At 42.9% G+C, this 22,350-nt stretch overlaps 1 protein-coding gene across 47 annotated transcripts in view; it reads left to right on the forward strand.

The window, feature by feature from the left end:
- Positions 1 to 22,350, forward strand: part of LOC119481487 (receptor-type tyrosine-protein phosphatase delta-like) — a 399,777-nt gene that overhangs the window by 101,396 nt on the left and 276,031 nt on the right. For all 47 annotated transcript variants that reach the window (XM_037758448.1, XM_037758464.1, XM_037758458.1 and 44 more), the window contains exon 4: positions 17,448 to 17,471. The gene's annotated coding sequence lies outside the window, so the exon portion shown is untranslated. The remainder of the gene's footprint in view (positions 1 to 17,447; positions 17,472 to 22,350) is intronic.

The following is a 22,350-nucleotide window of genomic DNA, read 5'->3' on the forward strand; positions in this document are numbered from 1 at the left end:
AGTGACTGACAGCTACCAGGCAGCGGCTGCTCCCCGAGCGACCACACTTCAGCCAGCCTATCTTTAAAAAGCTGCTAGTAATTGAATAATAAGTGCTTTTCAGGATGCAGCCAACATTTGGTAAATGCCACTTTCCCTTTTGCCACTCAAAGCAAAATAAAGGGTGTTATTTTAGCTCTTTTTTTTAGGAAGGAACCATTGTATGTTAGAACTGTGCCTTTAAATGTTCACCACGTTATTATTAAGCCACGTCTGTTATCCGTACTGAGAGTGCACTGGGGACAGCTGTCATGAATATGGCTTTCAATTAGTTAAATACTTGACAATTCTCTGTATACTAACAAGCCCAGCCTATCACACATATGGCAACAAACAAGTGAATTGTTATGGATCTATCATATTCCCCAGTACAAGCGTTAATTTGGTCCGACCCACGCACAGGATATCAAGAAATCAATATTGCTTTCCCATGTCTGTGGCTGCGCTAGGTGGGCCTAATTGAAATGTATGAGGGAGCCTGCTAAATGATCTGTGCAGGCATGGGAGCCGGAGTGATTGCAAACATATGGAACGGTTCCTTAGACAAGAGAAACATTTGTACAATGCTGGGAGAGAGAAACTGGCAGGAGCAAAAGAGCAGGAGTGAGGGAAAGAGGGAAACAGAAAGAAAGAAAGGAACGAGAGAGAGAGAGACAGCAGAAGAATGATGCGTCTTAATGTTCATGCTGGACTCAGGAGAGATATTTCATTAGACTTTGTCAGCTTTTCAGTTGAATGCTCGAGTTAGTTAGAGAGAGAGATGAAGGTGGAAAGCTCAGAATGATGTGGGTGTTGGCACATTATCAAACCATTAAAACCAAATGACGGCACAAACATGGAACTGAGCATCCATTGTTGTCACACGCGGGCTGAAACACTAAGCCGTGACCCGCATGAGTGTTTGTTTTGTTACATTTGAGTGACAAATGGTGCTTTCTTTTCATGGTTCCTTCGTTTCCTTCTCCTCCTCTCTTGTTTCCTCCCTCCTCCATCCGTCTCTCTTACCGTGTCTCTCCCTCTCTAATAAGCTATTGACATTTTGCTTAGTAATGGCTGCAAGACTAATGGGTCTTGTATCGTCCAGAATGAGCAATGAGTAGAAGTGTCATTTTCTAACCTCCACAACAGGTGGACAACCGGGCTCGCTCGATTCCAATTGGTCAGTTTAATTGGGCTATCTCTTCTGGGTAAGGGGTACCATGTCCTGTGCACTCCACCACGCCACCGCTCCATGATGCAGCAATGAGTCAGGACCATCTTGCTCTAATGCGTCTAACACAAGTGAGTCATGTCCGTTAACATCACGGCAAGGAGCTACACTGTAAACCACACAACACGTGCAGACGTCAGTGTTGGGACATGATTTAGGAATGGAATGATGCATTTTTACACCATGATAGTCTGAACAATATGTCTGATGTAACTGTCATTTCAGTTCACATATTTGATCAGTCCTGTCTCCTAAACATTACGTTCCCATACAACTAAACTGCAATCTCAATTATGTTTGGGAAGGAAACATATTCTGTTGTGTATTATGTTTGTCTTTGACATATTACAAATTGTCCGCGGACGGCTGCATCAAGTGACGTACTAACAAGCGGCACAAAGAACCGGTAATGTAGCATATCGAGCCACCGTTATTGAGCATAACAACCGAAAATGTTCACTACTACTTCACTAACGCTCACTTACAGTCTTTTTTAAGCAAAACCATGACGTTTTTTTTTTTACTAAACCTAATCCAGTAGTTGTGTTGCTTAAAACTAACAAAGTAGTTTTGTTGCGTTTCTGTTTTGTTTTTATTCACGTTGTTGTCATTTTAAGCCAAACCATGATGTGTTTTTTTTAACTAAACCTAACCATGTAGATTTGTTGCCTAAACCTAAATAGTTTTGTTGCCTAAAACTAACTAGGTAGTTGTCTTGCCTAAACCTAACTAAGTAGTTTTCTTGCCTAAATCTAAGTAGTTTTGTTGCCTAATACTAAGTACTTTTGTTGCCTAACACTAACTAAGTATGTTTGTTGTTAAACCTAACTAAGTACTTGTGTTGCCTAATCCTAACTAAGTACTTTTGTTGCCTAAAACTTGAATCAAGGGTTTCAAACTGTTTAAAACTGTGACCGTAATCTGGGAATAAGTTTCCCTCAAAATGTAATTGATAATGCAGTGTAGTTTTATGGAAGCATAATATTGTAGGAGTCAGGGTTGATTTGATTCAGTATTGTAGATTTGTTTCTTTGCTAGTACAAACATAAGTGGTGAAAGAACATTTGAAGTCATACAAACAGCAGCTTTCCCTTCAGCAAAGATATATAAAAAAGAGCCAATACAAAGAACTCACTAAACAACAGCATCTTTCTCCAAGTGGCCCTTCAGCCCTTCACAAATGCTAGGTTATTGAGAGTTAACACCATTTTCTAACTAGCAGAGACGGGATTATTTCACGACAGCCGACCTGCAATAATGTTTCTTTACAAACATGGCTTGAAGCTACAAACAAGGCTCGACACAGGCGCTTACAGCCTAAGCGAGGTTCATGAGCAAGTGTCAAGTGCGCTGATATAACTCTTAAGTTATCTACACCTTGCACATTGCTTTACAAATGTAATAAATCTGGATGTATAAGTGCACAGAGTTCATGTCATAGCGTGCGGCTTAAAGAGGTGAGCTATTTCCTCTCTGCATCAACTTTGACAAGTAGAAAAGGTCAAATGATTAGTGTTTTGAGCATTTTGCCCTCTAAAAGATAACCTCCCATCATTAACCTCTCTATATGACACAAAAAAAACGCCATACGGGGGACATTTTTGTCAGCTTTTCTGCCAAAGAACACACATTTCAGGAGCATGTGTGAGCCTCTCAAACAGGGAAGACGCCTTGGCGGAAGAATGCCACAAAAGAGCATCTATTATTCATTTAGTCAATGTATTGACACGGACAGCTCTGGTGAACGCCGAAGTAAGGTCAGGATAAAAAGCTCAGAGAAATGGAATCTGGGAGCCACATAGTTACGGATAGAAATAAAAGGTTTCAGGATGAAAGTTAACTGTCAAGTAGAAAAGTTGGTTTTGAAATAAATATAGGCTTTGTCTCTTATGCTTTAAATGTTCTGGCATTTATTTATGCCATTTTTTATGTACACCCTCTTAAGAGCAGCATGCTATATATGCCATAGCAATAGAGTTGAGTGACAGCCAGAATTGATTTGACTGATTTCCTTTTCATGCACAAATGCAGCAGTGTTATATTCCCTACTGCATATCTCCAGCATATGTCTTTTTCATTCACCCCGCCACTACAGACTGCTAAGTGTTTTGGAGCAAGCGCGATCCAGCCGAGTGTGTACAGATGTGGTAATCCATTTGTTTAAATACATCTGACATGTTCATTAAGCTGCTAAGCCACACACCCTCACAATTTTTCCCCTTTTCTCTCTCAATCCTTCTACCAAAAGCTGCTTTTTCTTTACCGCATTGAGACGGTAATTACCATGCAGTCAAATGAGAGGATGGCAAGCAGAAACACGGCGCTTGTCTGTGGCTGCCTGCCAGCCAAGCTACTTACACTGTGGAGCACACAGCGCAGCCCAGACTCTACAGGCCAGAGTAGGGCTGCATATATCTCTGGCATCCATGAGCTAATAAACAACATCTCCCGGGCTGAAGATTTTTGAGTGAACATGATAATAGCATGTTCACAATCTTTGGCAAAAGATATGCTTGTAGGGGTCGTCACTGAAAAACAAGAAATTTGGTGCCAGAACAGAAAAAAAAAAATCAAAATAATCCATGGAACAGAGTATCAAGCTCCACTAAGTGAGACGATAAAACATTGATTATCTGACACAGAGTTCAGAGCATGATGTACCACCACCGGCACTCCTGACACCGACAAGTCAAAGAAATCAGACAGGCCTCGCACCAGACTGTGCCATTTTCATGAATTGTGAAAAAAAGAAAATGAAAGGTTCTCCACCATCTTTCCACTCCAGAAGCGTTAGAGACTCTCTGCCTCTGTGCCCGCCTGCTTTTCAGGCATGTCGCTGCCAACTTGGCATATTACCCGGGCACTACACTGGTGTCGGCAGTGAGCCATCTCTGCCAGCTCCATGATTGCCATGATCTGGGTCGGCGAGAGTATTACATGGCCACCTGGATAGAGGCGAACACCTGGACGCAGCTTAACGCCCGGCTCAGCCATAATACAGGTCTTTTCTTTGCCAGGATATACAAACCTCCCTCCTCTCTCTCATATGGTGCACACAAGTGATTCAAGTGATTAGGCATTGTGTAGGCCCGCTGTCGGTCTACTGTAGGAAACATTTTTAGTGAAATCAAAATGAATTCAGCGTTCAACCTGTTTCGTGGGCCATCTGAAAGTAATGGCTGCTGCCAAATGATGTATTGTGTGATACCCAGCAGGTGATACTCTGCACCTAACAGGGACTTTCTCCATAATTACTTTAAATTATCAATAATGCATTCTACAGCACGTTAGCCTGGGGAGGGATCTTTTGTGTAGCGGGGACAGAGATTGCTTCTTGCCTCTTTACATGTGCTGAATTTAGGCACACTGTGGCTATTGTGGTGCAAATTTTGAACAGGTGGCACAGTGTGTATTGCCACTTGGATGCATGCCGCAGTCACATTCGGTAAAAAGGAACATTTTCTAAGGCCCAACACGACTTACACAGCGTCTCACTTCCACTTCTTTTATTCAATATGTCCAAACCAAACTAATGTATATTATGTGGCCTTTGAATATACTAGAGCTCTGCGTAACCTTAGAACGAGTGTTAGTTACTTCTTGTTCTTTCTTCTCTATTCTTTTTTTTCTATTTCTCCTTGTATTATAAAGGACCAAGCTTTTATTCTGCACTCAAAGTGCCATGAAAATCAGTCGCGTCCTCGCCAGTTTTCATGACAACGCCATCATCCTGAATTGTTGCCACAACAAGCCTCTTGACCTCTGACACTACATTTCATTGTCTGGTGATCAAAGTCAATTTAGGACAATTTATATTCCCTCTTTTGTTGATTATTATTTTAGGAAACCTTTGTTTCCTTACTGTTAGCGCTTAACTCAGACTCTAAATCTAACCTCCTTTTTTAGAACACAAGTTATCAGTTATCATTACATTGTTATCATATTCCCCCTTGCTATCCATTCTAAAAGATAAAACTTGCATTGTAGGAAAATAAACCTCAGACATATATTGCCACAAGACAGGTGCTGTCCTCTACTGGAACATACTTTATTTATATCACATAATTCACTTCAAAAATCCTATTCGCCTTCTTTGGAGAACCAGTATTCATTAAATATGGTTCCCCTTCGGTAAGTTTAAGAGTCACAACTCACAAACAGCGGGGTATAAAAATCATGCCTCAGAGAGCCTGAAAAGGTAAAAATGTCTGACTTTTTGTGATCTTGACAATGGATCTCACTGGGGGCCATCAAATCCAAACAGCTCTCACAGAGGTATTCAGCAAAGCCCAGTTCCCTAGCTAGTCCTCTCAAATCATCAGAACCATTGTGCGCGTTGAAGGAAAAAAAATAGGCCGAGATCTGAATGCTGATTGAACACCGATGCTCAGGAGTGATAGCAACGGTCACAGGAGAGTGAAGGCGCATACGACACAATAGGAACAACACAGAAAGGTCACGCAAGCAAAGAGTGTCGATAAAAAAACAATACCGCCGCACAGCAAATGAGGTGGGAGGAACGGTGACTGAGTTAACCATACCTCAGAATTTGTGCTAATTACCAGTCCTGTGGGTGGTTGTTAGTGGGGAATGTCCACTGCTCATGTGTGCTTATATAAGCAATCAATGGCTTTAATTAGACTATTAGGTGGGATTGAGTCCCAGCAGACTACTTCCAAGCCTTAAGCAGCCTTATTGTTTGCCTTCCTGATTTCTGAATGTGCAGCACATTGGGAGGTTGGAGTATTGTAACTATTGACGCCATGGTTGGCTGTTTGGATAGATTTTAGACATAAGAGTAGAGGCTATGCCTGCTATGCCTCTACGGCTGTACAAAAATGCCTTTTTTTTTTACATTCAAAGCTTCTATTGGGGTTTTTCAATGAAGCCTTGGATGTCTGTAGTCATATTTAATTAAATCATCTTAAAAAAAAAAAAACATCAAACAAAATACTCACTTTGAATAATCTGGTTCATCGGATTAAATGAGTTAATCTTTTTTTTTATTAAATCAACTTTCTGTAATGAATATAATCGCCAGTGTGTGTGGCAAGCAGGAGAGCAAACCGTAGTGAAAATGTTGATTTTGAAAGGCTAAACGCCGACAAATATGGATTGAAGCAGAATATTTAGTTAGATAAAAACATGTTTTGAATTTTGGAAATTACTACATATTTTTTTATATATATTTTTGGACTTTTGGACTTTACAACGCTTTGGAGCTATTGGAAATGTTTGGATCACACGACCAACAACTAGCAGATCTTTAGGTAGATTTGTAGACACGTTAGCTGCGTGGCTCTAGGGATGGCATCGTCGATATGTTTTCCACCACTTTGGTCCAGATTGAAATATCTAAACAACGGCTGGATGTATTGCAATGACATTTTGTACAGACTTTCACAGCCCCCAGATGATGAAGCTAATTCACTTTGATGATCCTCTAAATTTTCATCTCGCGACACCATAAGGTTAACATTTTTGTATTTTGTGAAATGTCTCAGCAACTACAGGATGGATTCCCTTTACATTTGGAACAGATGGCTAGAGGATGAATCATAATGACTTTGTGATCTCCTGAATTTCCGAATAGCACCACTTCTGATTATTATCCCCGATGTTATGTTAGCATTCTGTTATGGAGCGGTGAACCTGTGCTGTCTATTCTCTTATTCAGCACAATTCTCTATTTAAATTCCCCTAAATTTTGCTCCTTATTCCCCCCCAATTTCTTTTGGAGGTGCAGTGTAAGCCGACGGTGGCCTTTTCCCTGAACCGTTATAGCAGCCTTATAGATCCAATAACACTGCGTTTACTGAGCAAACATGCTGAAAAAACACTATGGCGCTTCCCCATCTTCATATTCAATATTCCACATCAGGCACATTCACTGACCCCTCAGAACTGAAACGCTGTGAAATAGGAAACCCTAATGCTGGTATTATTTTCAGTAGCCTTTTATCTTGAAGAGTTGGATTTTTATATAAGCAACCAGGGTGACATGAAGAGGGGTTTTCAGTGCTGGCTGTAACCCAGGAGGAAGAAACTAAGATGTATAGAGACACTAGTGATGCAGGGTAGGTAATGAAGGGGGAAAGAGGAGGAGGAGAAAGAAAAAAAGTCAAGCTGAGCTCATAAGGAGACAAAGACAGAAAGCTTCAGTTGAAAGAGCAAATGAGGGAGCAGTCGGAGCACTGTTATAACTTCATGCATGTTTAAGCAGAGAGGTAACATGAGTTAAATGCCCAGAGGATGTGGGTACCAGCACCCAGCTGAGTGATAGAGGTAGTGAAGTCACACTGGAGACTGGACAGACGATAAATAAACATGTATAAGTACTATTTTAAATAACAAGAAATATATACATTTATATAATTTATTAACTCATTTATCAAGGAAATATGGCAAAAACTACCAGCTTCCCAAATGTGAAAATTTGCTATATTTCTCTATTTTCCAACATTTTAGTCTCACTAGCAGCAGGGGATGAAAATGTCTGTTGGTCAATCGGTCCACTACTTTGGTCCAGACTGAAATATCTCAACAACTATTGCATGGATTGTCAGTTTTGTACAGACATTCGTGGTCTCCAGAGGTGATCCCCTGACTTTTCATCTGTCAGCACCATACGGGTGAAATATTATAGTTTGGAGTGAAATATATTGACAACTTTTGGATGTATTGCAAATTTGGTACATACACTTAAAATTGGTACACTCTACTCCTCAGGATGAATGTTAATAATGTCAGGTTTTCATCTAGCGCCGTCATCAGATCAACATTGTTATTACTAAGGAAACTTATACTTTGGTTTATGACCAAAATACCTGCAACTGCTAGCAAATGTTAGCATGTTAAAGGAACAATATGTAGAACTGACAGCTAGTGTTTAACATGGGTAAGTCCAAATTCAAACATGTTAGCCACTCACCGGCCGTGTGTCTCAAATACTGGCTGCCTCGATAACCCAGCTGCACACGGACCACAGAGAACGCAGAGGCTTTTCAGGTAGAATTATTAGGTTATGTTATCCCTGTTGATCCAGTTTGTATGCTTGCTTACATAGCTGCAGAAGGCTGTGTTTGCACGCCAATTTGTTGTCTCATATGTGGCAACGGGGTGTCTAAATAGGCAGTGGACGGGATCACACGGGCAAAACAAAAACAGACGTTCCGGACCGGAATGGAAATTTCAACGTACTGGTTGTAGCATTGTTGTCGGAGAAGCCATTAATTCAATTTAGCATGTTTCCTTAATCTCTGATGACATATCATGGTGATTTTTTTGATTTATTACAGTACATATATTACATATTGGTCCTTTAACAAACTAAACTAAGGTGGTGGACATGTTAACCATTATGCCTGCTAAATATCAGCATTGTCAGTGTGAGTGTGTTAGCTTACTGACGTTAGTATGTGTGCGTACAGCCTGACAGAGCCTGTAGCGTTGCGGTAGACTCTTAATCTTGTTGGGTTCAGACTGTTGGTAAGGAAAAAACTGGGGCATTGTTCACCTCTTTCTATAGACTTGATTGATCATGAAAAGAATCAATGGAAAGCAATCATAAGTTGCAGCCATATAGCACATACAATCAGGCCCCTGGGTTACACAGTTCAGATGTACAGTATGTTTGAGACAAACGTCACTGTTCTGTCCTTCAGTCTCTCTCACTGTCGTCCACACACACACATACACACTCGCACACTGACTCCTCTCGTCTCACCAGGGAAAATATCCACTGTCAGTGCGAAAAATAGAGTGGAACAGATGGCATCAGAATGATTGAAACCACCTACAATGGTTCCCACAACTTCCCTATATCTTTCTACCCCGCTCTCCCCCTCATTTGCTGAATACTTCACTCTCTTCACCCTCCTGTTCCCCGCGTTCCTGCCCAACTACACCCATCGTCTGGATGCACCATCGCAGCCTCTTCAATGCCATCCATGCTCACAGGTCTTGCCAAAGAGGCTCGGGCTCACTGGAAGCCCCATGGCGCTACACAAAGTCAGCCAACAGGAGAAAGAGGAAGGAGGGGGAAGTGGGGAGTAGTGCGAGGAGCAGAAGAAAGGTGGAGGGAAGAGGAGGCAAAGGGTTCTGGTGTTTTTCCTCGCCAAATTGAATCTCATTTTAGCTGCGTTAATTTTAGTCCGTCACACATTTACATGAAAATACCAATGGCTTTGCACCAAAATATTTGGAATCAGAGCTTCACATGCTAATAAGTAAAATGCTGAAACAAACATGTGCATGATCCCTTGCTCCTCAAGCAGCCATACTTTTTTTTCTGCACTGTTTTCCCTCACCTACTCTTCTTTCTTCTCACCCTCATCAGCCTCTCCTCTTTGTCCCACCTTACATCGTCACACCTTTCCAAACCCGGTCCCCGTTGCTGAGCGCCAGTCATGCAAATGAGATAGTTAGCAGATCAAAAGGCAAGGAGAGGTATTTTTAATAGCAGAAGAGGTGTTGATTAGTGTCAGAGAAGGAGGCAAAGTGCAGGCAGCCTCTCTTACACCCCGATGCTTTGAGGCATATGTTGAAGTGTGTGTGTGTGCTGACGTTAAGATGTGAGGAAAAGACAACACAAGGAAATGTGTGTGTGTGTGCACACTTGGGTATGCATTTACAGTATACCCACAGACATTCATCTATGAGAGTACGTGCGTGTGTCGTCAAAGTATGTGTGTGTGTACCCTCCCTCCGGGGGATCATCGTTAATGCATAATACATAGCTCCACATTTCCGACTATAACAGCAATAATGTTGGCGCGCTGAGTTTATGAAGAGGAGATCAGGTGTAGGAGAAAGTGATTACAGGGCATAAACACCGCAACTGATATTGCTTCATTGTGAGAAATAACTGGCACGAAGATGGCAGGAGCTGAAGAAGAAGAGCGCCGGCAGCATTGTTAATCAGGTGCTTTACCGCAGTGATTGTCGGCAGCTACGGAGGAGTCCCGCGGATAACGAGTTGTCCTGGCGAATTAAATTGAAGCTGAAATCAGGCCAAGTGTCGGACATCGAGGCATAAAGGTTCCAAATGGGTGTTAGGTCATTAAACTCCAGTATATAATGATGATCTGGCTCGGTTATGTCCATTTGTATGTGCAATTTACGTCAACAATGGAGATTTATTAGTGTAATCTGGCAGCCATCTTCCTCTGGTAATATACTGTATGTAATTGTGGAGTTAATAGCATTTCAGCTTGACACTAAGCATTGTGTGTAGCATTTTTAATTAGCACTCTAAGGGATTGTTTTTTTCTTATTTATTAGCGTCACGGTTACGTAACGTTTGTCTTTCAAATTTTATCCAGAGCGAGACGTGACCCAGACGAGCAGTCTTTATCCGGGAATCAGAATTTTGAGCGCAGCCTTTAGATAAGGTCTACGAATAAATAAATAGCAGTTCAAAGCTGGCATATCAGTGGCTCTTCATTCTGTGTCCGGGGGCTTGCCCGCATGCTTCTGCCCGTGTCAGAATTTTCATCTTCCCGTTCTCCCCAGCTGCTTCCCTCGCACGGCTCTCTCTCCCTCTCGCTCGCACAGATGGCAGAGGGGTCGAAGCACTTTAATGAATTTTCAAAGGAGCTGCATTGGCAATATTAAAAGGAGCTCAAAAACTTAAACACGTCTGACACCGGAGTCACGCGCATGCGCAGGACGACATGTTCCACGCGCATATACTGTAAAGGCGCATGCATCCACATATGAATGGATGCACACACAAATACTGTACACACACAAACACCATTATTACTTTCTTCACAAACCAATAACATCCACAAACACAGAGCGAGGAAATACCACATCCTAACACACCGGTCGACGTTTTTAATTAACTCCATTAGAATGACAGACGCCCGCTGGAAGGTCAAAAGTCAGTTTTAATGATGAGCCTACATATGGCTGCCACCGTGTTGCCTTGCAAGGGAAACGAGCGGCACTTCTGCTGATCCATCTGTCCCGTCGGTAATGACTGCACCTGGCCTCGCACGGGCCAGTGCACACAGGTACCAGAGCGCTCAGAACTAGCTCGGCGCACAGAGGGAAACACAATTAAAAAGCAATAAGCACGCTCACATCTTGCGGCCACACTGTTTACTCATTATGTCTAATTATCTATTTGAGTCAGAGATTTAAAAGACGGAGCTTTTTTAGACAGTCAGCGTGAGCGTTTACGGTACAGCGAGGCCACAAACGACTGTGATCTTGGACCTGGTGAATTTCATTTGGAAATGCAGTCAATTGTCAGGTGTGTCTTCGTGAACTATGTTAATGGTTTTCTTGTTGTGTAGAGGCCAATGTTTGGGAACCTGATTTGAAGTGTCAAATATCATTAAAGCCTCCCTGTTTCTGCCTCTCCTACTCACACCAGAGCCTGGAGGAACCACTCCAATCCGGGCCTCTTTTAGCCTTCCTTGATCGCGCCAGTCGACATACGACTGCCTCTAGGGTTCCCACCCCCCCACCTCCGCGTCTTCACAAGTGGCTGATATGAAGGGCCAAGCCGGTGCTGCGCTGCCATAGGCATCAAGGCTATTGCCTCTCCCTCTCTTTTTATTTCCTCCTTTCTATTCTGCCCAACCGTCTACTTCTCCCCAGGCAAGAGAGTCTTTATCCCACCTCTACGTAGCTGAACTCAGGGTCAGAACTCAGCATCGAGCCCACGGGCCCTCTGATCTCCCCAACTTCTGATCACTCATCAAGGTCTGCCAGGCAGAATTCTTTAAAAAACTGCATTTGAAAAAAAAAGTCCCTTAAATCCTCCCAGTTTTGGACAAGGCCCCTGGGAAGATGCATCAAACCCCGGCTGCATTTGATTTCTTTCATATATATTTTTTCCTATTCGCACTCTTACAGCATAGCAGATGGCATTATGGCAAAAAAACGTATGAACTCTTTTTAATATCCTTGAGATTGGTCTCATCTCTTTATGATAAACATGTTAAGATTGCAGTTGTTTGAGCAAAAAGCATGCACAATTCTAAATGTTTTTATATACAACATCAAGTGGTTATTAGCTTATCTGTCATCATCTAATTTGACTCTAGTCTGACCTAAGGGAAAAAAAATTAAAAGGAGATTTTTTTTGAAGATGTGGGGATTGAGAGATACAGAGCGATGGCATAGCGCTTCTGTTTTCAAACAGCAGACAGCTGCAACAGGAAAGGAACATCTGCTGCGGTGCTAACATAAGCATACCTCATTCCCGTGCTGTCACGCCTGAGCGGCCTTTAAACCGGACAGCGCCGAGTCTGACAACCGCCTGATGAAGTTTCTATATCTGCGCTCATCGGGCTGTCACTCAAAAAGTACTTATTCACACCTCGACTTGAAGAGAGATTAAAAACAAGTGAGCAATATTTTTTTTTTTTGCCTCCCCTCAAAGAACAAGCCTCAGCTTTGGAGCCAATCTGGCTTCTTGTCTGACTTGTGTAAACTTCTAGATACTTCTGCAGTCTGCGTGAGCCCGGGCCATCTGTAGCCTGCCGTCAGTGCTTCTCTAATTCTTTGTTGCAACAGAAAAAAAAAAAAGTAATGTTTATATCAGCTCAGATGGAAGGGTGCAAGCTCTCTCAGTATCATTGATAACATGGCAGCACTGTTCTTCTCTTCTGCGATGTCTGTTTCACACCTTCTCTCCTTCTCTCTCTGCATCGAGGCCTTTTTTGCAGCTAGCTGGAGGTTAGCCAGTCAGAGCCATTTTGTCCCATTATGTGGCACTGTAAAAAAAACAGCTGCTACCATTCCACACTGGTGGATAGGTTAAATGGTGACACAAGGAACAGGGCCTTTTCCGTCATGGTCTAAATTGACCGACAACAGGCGCTGGAGGTTCCACTGTTCCTTCCCGGGCTGCCTTCCAGCTCCATTGCTTTTGATTTCCAATTAGCGGCCACTCAGTCCTGAAGCCATTTTAGAGACAGAACTCTCACTCTCTCTTTCTGTGTGTGCATTCATTGACATGTTTCGCTGAGAGAGAAATGGCCGACCCAATGATTAACTTAAATTAATCTGCAAAGAGCACTAGAGGAAACCACTGCCAATTGCAGTGGATCGGTTGTAGTATAGGCCTAGTTGGAGTAATAATTGTGCCATCGTGAATGTAAGCTGCTTCATCATTTATTAAACTGATCTTTGTGTTTATTCTTGTGGTCCTCCCAAAGAGGAAGATGTAGCCTAGAATTATAGTTATTTTACAGGGGGAAAGGCTTAATATACTTCAATTCAAACATTTACAAGGTATTCAATACCAGTAGACTGTATGTGGGCCGTAAATGCATGGATAAATCAAGTATTTAATAGCACTGAAATATGCATGCTTACGATGATGCACCGAACCATAACTGTCACATTTTATATTACATATCCCTATTAAAACAGAGGAGAAGAGCCTAGCAATTAGACACTTGTATAAAATGAGGGAAAGAGAATTTTAGAATGAAAGAAAAGATACAAGCTACTTAAGATGCTTATGTAAATGTAGGATAATGCAGCTTTCTCTTTTCCCTCAACTGACTACAGATGATCACCTCCGGTCCGTCTCCGAGGAGTTGAAAATTAGAGGGGTGAGCGAGGGTAGTGTAATATGGGCAAGAAAGGTTTTGACAGAATTTCCACTGGCTGGTGAAGAACAATTTAGCAGCTAGTGATGATTAACAACCCCATCAAACCCTCAAAGAAATATGTGGTCGTTTGTGTAATGGGAGATAAAAGTCATAATCTTTATGGACATTTAAGGCCACATCAAAAGATGGTGAATTATTTTTCGAGTTATAATGCGTGATTTGTGATCACTGCATAGAAAACGTGCAAATTATGAGTGTAGTCTTCATCATAAGACACCACTGCCCCCGACATTGTACCAGATTGAAAGCATTACACATTCATTATCATATTGTTTGTAGAGTTATACAGTTAACACATAAAGATAATGTATTTAAAGGTGCTCAATGCGAGATTGGGAGCATATCTATTGCATCCGCACGGCTCTCAACGTGGCGACGGCTGAGCCAGCGACTTGCAGCTAACGGTGCACACAGCGCTAACAGTGTAAACCTCAGGGGGAAGCGGAGGTTGGGTGCTACGTTTCTGCGATGACGCCGTCGGTCAAGACTGCGTTATCAGCTGTAACCGCCGTATGAGTGATGGGCAGAGCGGCAGCTGTGAACTCGCCAGTGGGGCACGCTCACATGCACGATTACAAAACACACAGAGGAAGAGCGACTTCATTATCTGCTCAGGTAGACATTACTCCTCTATATCTTTACAGAGCAGATAGTTGTTTGCTGCTATATTAATGCTCTGAATATCGTAGAGAGCACCTTTAAGTAAAAACAGATACAACAGCGGTACAAAGGGGATACTTTCAATTTATCAGTAGGTGTGGCTGCCGTCGGCTGTCAGCGACCAAACAAACCAGCTCCTCCGACTCCCTTAAAATGCAGTGTTGTCCCCGCCGTGGTGCGCTGACTGTTATGTGATGAATGAGGAAAGTCAAGACCGCCTGTGTCAAAAAGAATCTCCCTTGAGGAAACTGATGTCCTTGTCCAAGAGCCGCAAAGTCTCACAGGACTGAATATACAACACTGCAAATATCCCACCAAGGGCAGATGATGTCTCTCTAAGTTTAATCCAAATTTCCGGACAAAGTGTAATGTCGTTTGCCATGTTTCCCTTGCACATAAATAGCTTTATGGTGAAAAGACATTGTGTACACACTATAAATACCAATCATGTTGATACGTTTAACAAGATGAGCAGTTGCCATGGTAGTTTTAAGTATAGGCTCCCTAGTTAACCCAGCACAGACTAGACCACATGTGCAACTTGTTCATAGTTCAGGATATGACTACCTGGGTAGCAGTCAATGTGTACTGTGTAGTTATATTTTACGCAGTTGTCTTCATGAGCTCTTATTTGATATTGTAAATGGACTACATGTGATATAATGTTAAAGTCTTATGAACTACAGGAACCCTCCAGTGTACTGCTTCCCCCACCTATTTTGGCACAATAAATGCCACGGTGAGCAATGGCAATATCACAGGAAAATGGCCTAATAAAATTGTCACCTCACATACAAGAAAGAAACCCCTTTAATCTGGAAGCAAACCCAAAGGGTTCACGGTGTGGCTGCCAGTTACTCATCCTGGCATGGCCATTTCTGCCTTATTGCACCGTCTAGCCAAAGCAAAACTTTACAAAATTGAGACCATGCCTTCACTAAAACCCATGTCTGAGCGGTGCTCACTATGCTGCTCAGTATATTGCATCACAGAGGCTTTTTTTGTAATTCCCCCCAGCACTGACCACTCCAAACATCCCCAAATCCCTCTTGTCAATATAGAAAAGACAACATGAGGAGCGGACTTCTCAGCTTTTCTTTGCCTTGTCAAAAAGTTTCCATATCGTGTTGTGGGTTCTACACAGCATAACTAAGACCCTGGAAGCAGCTTATCTGCTTAAAACAGGAGGGTAAGGGAGAGGGTGAAAAACTTCCATCTTTTTCCTGGTTCACAGAGTGGGTTTATTGAAGCCACCAGAGCTTTGGTTTCTCCCTCTAGGTTCCCCCTCCACCATCCCTGCTAGTCTAATCCACTGAGGCCCACGCTACCTCCATTGCTTTTGATTGGCCAGGCTTCCAAACTTCCACTGTAGGACTGAGGAAAAATCAATAATCTTCACTGCACTGCAAAAAATGCCTCTATTAAAGAAACACAAAATGTGATCACATTTAAAATTTCGCCACATCCCACTCGTCCCCTCTCCAATTTTATTGTTGTCTTTCATTGCCGCCCCCTTCAAGTGTCTTGGTCTCTCGCTCCCTACCAAACAACACTGATGCTAATGTCATTGAAACCCCAGGTGCTTCGAGTGGCTCTTGAAGTCTGGCATCAGTCCCTGCCACCCCCTTCCCCTGGGTCCAATTTTCCCGGCATGAAGCTTCAAGGTCCTCAGCTGAGCTCTCTGTTTAGCAACAACAGTAGCAGCGAGTGTGAATGTGTGTCAGACGGAATGGTAATGAGCGTCCCAGAGATTGAACCCCGGTCTTCCCCCCTCTACCTCTCTCTCTCTCCCTGAAAATAGATTTGTTCTCACGAGCAATACAGATATTGTAATCACACTCCCCCCATCGCTGATCCCCTTGGGATTTGTTGCATGCACACCAAAAATGTAAATGAGTGCAGGGGGGATAGACATCATTGGTGATAAATCATATTACTGTACTGGCAAATTCTGCTTAGCAACACAACCAGACTGCACTGGTAAGCAACTGCAACACAAATTTAGTCCTGAGTCTACCATTTCCCTCACACTACTGTACACCCAGTTACTGCCAGCTCACTCCATTTCCTTGTTTTATTGCACATTTACAAGAAAGCAAAACTGTTCTTTAGAAGAGTACATTCGTAGAGGGACCACTTTAATTGTAAAACAAAAACAAATGTGTAACAGAAATACAGCATATACTTCTCAGGCTGCCAGGGAGTTGGTACAGGAAAGCGGAGGAGAGTGCAGGTCTTATAATATCCCTTTCTATAAAAAACTTTGGAGGTATGTCAGGCAGTGACACACTGAAAATGTGGCTACATGTTGTTGTATTTTAGAGCACTTGTTCATTGTTTGTGCCGGGGCCACCCTAAGGTATTTCCGGGTAGTGCGGAACTGCCATTGTATTACGCCGTTGGAACCTTGGACGCTGGCTGTCAAACTAACAATTCGAGTTAATGTAGCAAAGGTCGAAGCTCACAGGGTGAGAGATATCTGAGGGGAACACCTTGGTGCATGTTTGCATTTGTTTGTCCGTTGGTTCTGTTACAGTGGCGCAAAAAAAAAAAAGGTTGTTGGTAATAGATTAGGTTTCTTACATCCTCTCCGCCTCCACCCTCAAAATCTTGAAACACTGACAAATATTAATGCAAGTTGTGCAAAGTTTGAATCCTCGGGGGAAACTATCTAAGACGTTTCATGTCCCTTGATTAATAAATGATGTACCCCTCTTGACAGGGACTATTCTTAACCCCTAGTCAGTACAATGCTGGGACACCATCATTTTTCAAGGGAGCTAGTGACAGCCTAAGCCTGCATTGAAGTTTAGCTTGCTGTACATTGTAATTTGCTGACATTTCTCTTCTCTCTTTCTCCCCCTCTTGTTCCCTCCTTTTCCCCAATGGCCCGCTTACAGATGTGACCAACTATTCCGCACTAGGTAAGAGTCGTTTCATTTTTCATCGCACTGTTCTCAAGAGTGAGAGTCATGTTTGAGTTGTCATGTGTGTTTTGGGAGTGATGTGAATGCATAAATATGGAAGAGGGTTAGATGGGGGGTGGGGGCGGTTGAAACAGCACCAAGATGCTGCTGTTTGCTCAGTAAGGTGTGCAATGCTCTGCAGTCCCCGACCATCCCATTTCCCCACATGTGTGCATGGGAATACGCAATGGTAGCTTTTTTTTCTGGCAAGTGGATTGTGTGCTCTGTGCCTTCACTTTGAATTTTATTCAAATGAGAATCAAATGGCCCAGATTGTTCAAAGAAGACGCCGGCAGTGTTGACTTAAACAAGCATAGTGCGGATGGTGTCTGTTTCCACATGGTGGTGGGTGTGTGGAAATATCTCATATGTTAAGCTGTGAACCCCTTCCGCTGTTCCCTAACTCCACATGTCAACATGAAACCCCAGGTTCTGTGGACACCGACAGTGTCCATATGGTGACATAGCTGTGGATGTCCTGTTCTCAATGGGATAACTTCACAAACGTCTCTGAGGGACCTAATCTTTTTTTTCACTTTACACTCTTTTATGGCAGGCTCAAGAGATGTAAGGCACTTTCACACCAGCAATTCAATCCACAAGTGATTTGCCTAAAAATATCCGTACCCAGGTATATACAAAGAGGCTGTGCCTGAGTCAACCAAAACAAGTTGGTCTGAACAGCAGTACACTCCTGTGCAGTCAGGCACCATAGTATATAACATCATGTAATTTGTGTGAATTGTTTGTGTGCTGATTGGTCAATCCATTCTCACACCCAACTCATCAAATACCGCTGTTTGGTAAGTGCCCCTCGACATTGGATATGACGCATGAAGGCCCCCCTGTGACTGTGACCGGGCTTTCAACTAACTCCAATGTAACCCCACCTGCAGCAATATTTAACGGTCAGAGCAAGTGACATGGTATTAAGAGCTTGAGAGTCAACTTAGGGCGGGCAGGAGGGTGGATGGGTCAAACAAACACAGGACTTTCAACCAGGAGACTGGTGTTTGTGTCCCGTGTGAAACTAAAAGTAAACGTTGACTTATTTTGTCACGTCAGTGGTTAGTTGCGTGAGTCTGTGAAGTTAACGTCAACCACGACCGTTTCCTAAACCTAACTTAGTGGTTGTGTTGCTAAACCTAACTTCCTGTGAAAGCGGAAGTTTATTTTAAAAGGACAATATGCATGACACGCCGTCCCTGACACGTCCTGTACAAAAGTAATGCAAGAGGGGTACCTAGTGCGCTTTCTCCGCTGCCGAGGGGCACTGACCAATCGGCGGTATTGGGAGTGATAATTTGTTGGATTGGTGTGTTGATTGTATCACTGCTGGCTGTGCAACAAATTGCCCCTCAGGAATAATTAAGATTACCTTGCCTTACTAATGGCATTGTTCGCCATAAAATGTGAAAGATAAAATGACAATAACATTCAATCAACACTTTATCTAGGAAGGAGGTTGATGAAGAGCAGAATTTTAATTTCTGTTTGGCCAGATGTCAAAATGGCGCCAATCACTTTCCCTGGCAATGGCGGTAAACAGACGCACTTTGTTGCCCAATGACTACGCAAGCAAACCACGGGGTTGTATCAGCAGTGTAGGAGGCTGACAGCAGTGCAACACGTCTACTGAACTGGGGAACAATTGAACTCTGGTTGGAACAAGCGAACCCAGTGTGAAAACAGCCCTACAGTATCTGTTGAATGTCAAGATGAGTGTGCATTGTTAGACTGTTTCTGGAGCCACTCAGCGGGCTGCAGGAGTGTGATAGAGGTCAACTGCAAGATTGAATCCAACATAGCAGGGCCTCAGACCAGGACAGCGGGACCTTTCAACACTACCCATGGCTCTGAACATATGTTCACAAGGGGAAAATCAATCATCTCATCTTCAAGGTGGAGCAAGTGAATTGGACAAATGTTACTCTTACTTGGCTGGTGTTTTGTCTCAGATACATAGCCGCTCTCAGTGCACTTGCCTTTTCGTACTCGGACAGTGATTTGGAGTCTGCCACCTCATTGTGTAATTGAAAACCCAGAGCCATGCCACCACACTAGCACAGTTTGGCTACCCGGCAGAGCATCTGCAAGCAGTTCTGGTCCGGCTCTCAACTCTTTGAGGCGGGCGCTGGCTGACTGCTCGGAAACAGAAAACCCCTGGCTTGCTGAGAATAATAAGTACCCATGGGAAGCTGCCAGATGGACATTTACTGTGAGCCTAGCTGGAGAGGGAGAAATCTGTCAAACATCACACTAGGCATCTGTGGGGGAGCAGTGCAGGTTCACGTCCACTATGTCGGATAAGAGGAGTGCTCTTTGTCGAGACTAAAAGCTGTTAGATTTTTAACACATCACATCTAGTTGATGCATTTACCTTCGTCCAAGGTCAGCAATCCACATTACATTAAAGTCACCTGTTAAAGTGAAAGCTTTAAATAATGTCTAGATAATGGACGCTTCAAAGATATTTATCATATAATAATAGTGGCCATTGTAGGTGGTCACTGAGTGGAATATACTCTACATTTAACTAACGTTTTACTCCTATTTCCAAGCATTCAATAGCAATTAATTAATACTAAACTGGATTCTTTTGTGCTGTTCATGTGAGAAAGAGATACAAATATTTGCAAAGTTTCTCTTATCTCTCCCTCAAATTTTGTTATAGGCAGTTGTGTCTGTCCCCATCGTGGAATAATAAGGCAAAAGCATGTTTCTGCCTTAGATACACCTTGAAGCCCGGTCTTCTGACTTGGAGTAGAAACGTCCAGTATTTTTTTTTACACTCTTCAACACAAAGCTATCGGCGAAGAATTACAATTGGCTCATTATGCTTTCGGAGGCTCGAGGGCTTCGGCGCTGGTATAAGGAGAGGGAGAATGAGAGAGAAAGAGCACAAAGGGTTCATCCCAGTATCGTCAGCAGTGAAATAGGACCTTGGTTCTCTTAGACAAGCTGTGCACCAGTTATTATTGCATTATGTCTGGCAGCCCTCCTCTCAGACAGGAACTGAGCCACACTTGAACAGTGATATGACACTGGCACAGAAGAGAGTGATTGCTGGCTGCTCAGTTAAGCAAATACCATTACGCTGTCGAAGTCTAAAAGTAGATCTGTGCTCTGTTAAAAAAAAAAAAAAAAAAAGATAAAAGGCCAGCCCCGGACAGTATCCAAAGCACTGGTGGCTTTGTAATGCTCAGGAGTGGATTCTTCTGAAATGGTTCTGGTGTATTCATCTCTCAGAGGACAAGAACAATGCAATTCATGGATAATACAACACTTTCAAGTCTCCATCTGGGTTTCTGGGAAAAATGTACTATTCAATATATCAAGACCGATTTCTTGTTTAGAATCACGTTTTTTTTAATAATTTTGTGCATTATCTATAATTTTGAGACAGAACAAATAAGTCTAGGCAACATAATATATGTTTTAGCAATGACCTCGAGTTCACAGTCCCCATAGAAATGATGCTTATATATGGAGAGCAAGCGAGCAGTCCTAACCCCAAACCATTAGAGACCAGCCATAGCTTGCTCCTGTGGTGGGTCTTAATGTTAGCGCTTTCTTTCTTTTAGCCGTGCCCTCTGGGTAACGGGCCGTTTCGCTAATGGTGAGTTTCTCAAGCGTGTCAAAAGCCTCCTGGCATTATCAAAAGCTCTTGAGGGAGCTTAAAGTTGCTGTATGTTGATTTTTTTCCCCCCACTCTTTTTTATTTTAAAGTCCAACTACTGCAGGGTAAGTTGTTAATAAGAAATGTGACTGATAGCTTGTTAGCGTGACTTTGCATACATTCTACAGTAATTAGAAATGAGTGACAGATTCACCAAGCGTTCGCTTTTCCAGCCGCCTCTGAGAAATCTGCTTACAGTGCATTACGTTAGCAGAGCGTGTCACTCCTCGCCTCCTATTTTTCATAGGCGATGTCGATATTTTCATAATTATCCCTCATCATGCCAGATGATCACACATGCCACGCACATAGAGATGCTTTACGGATGTTGTGCCACGGCAATTTACGCAGAGACGCCACGCAAAGTCGTGTACACTTGGACGCCCCTATCCCTGCGAGTGAAGCGGGCGCTGCTGTTAACGAACAGATGGCTTATCTTTAACTTTATCAGCGGCGGCGGTGTCACCGGCAAACGCGATAAGTTGCTCCAGTGCCTGGGGAGAGCGGCATCCATCAGTAGCTAACAGCATATGGTGAAGGCACATTAAGGTGTCCTCTCTCTCTCTTTCCCTGCCTTTCTGTTCTATGAGTAGTTCTGCAGCCAAGCATCAGATGCTCACTTCACAGGACAAAGTGTGTGTGTTTGAGTGAGTGTGTGCTGAGGGGCAGTGAGCACCCAATTTGGGCTCTTGTGCTGCCTGTTTGATCTGTTTTGTGTGATTTCAAAGCTCTGCAGTAATTCATCTACTTATTTATTTATTATTATGCCTCACATTAGGGTTGGCCTTAACTCCCTAAACATATCTACCAACCTTCATTCTATCTCTTTTTTGTTTTTTTTGCTTGTTTGTGTCTTTAACAAGATCTTAAAGGGGAACTACACCCATTTTTAAAATGCATAAATGCTATTCCTATGGTCGAAGACAGTCCAAAACTATTAGTAAACATGAACAACTCTCTCCCAAAAGTGTTAAACTCAAACGTGTGATGTCATGGGGTATGTATGATGTCATGGGAGTTTTTGTGGACCCACAGAATTTGATTTTGTTTTCTCTGTTTATACCCAAATTAGCTTCAACCTACTGTGGTGTTGTCAGTCGGAAACAGAAATATACCATATACCCAGAACAATCCCCTGGCTGCTCTCAGTGTCATGTA

This window comes from Sebastes umbrosus, chromosome 22, assembly GCF_015220745.1.
Source record: "Sebastes umbrosus isolate fSebUmb1 chromosome 22, fSebUmb1.pri, whole genome shotgun sequence".
Taxonomy (NCBI): Eukaryota; Metazoa; Chordata; class Actinopteri; order Perciformes; family Sebastidae; genus Sebastes; species Sebastes umbrosus.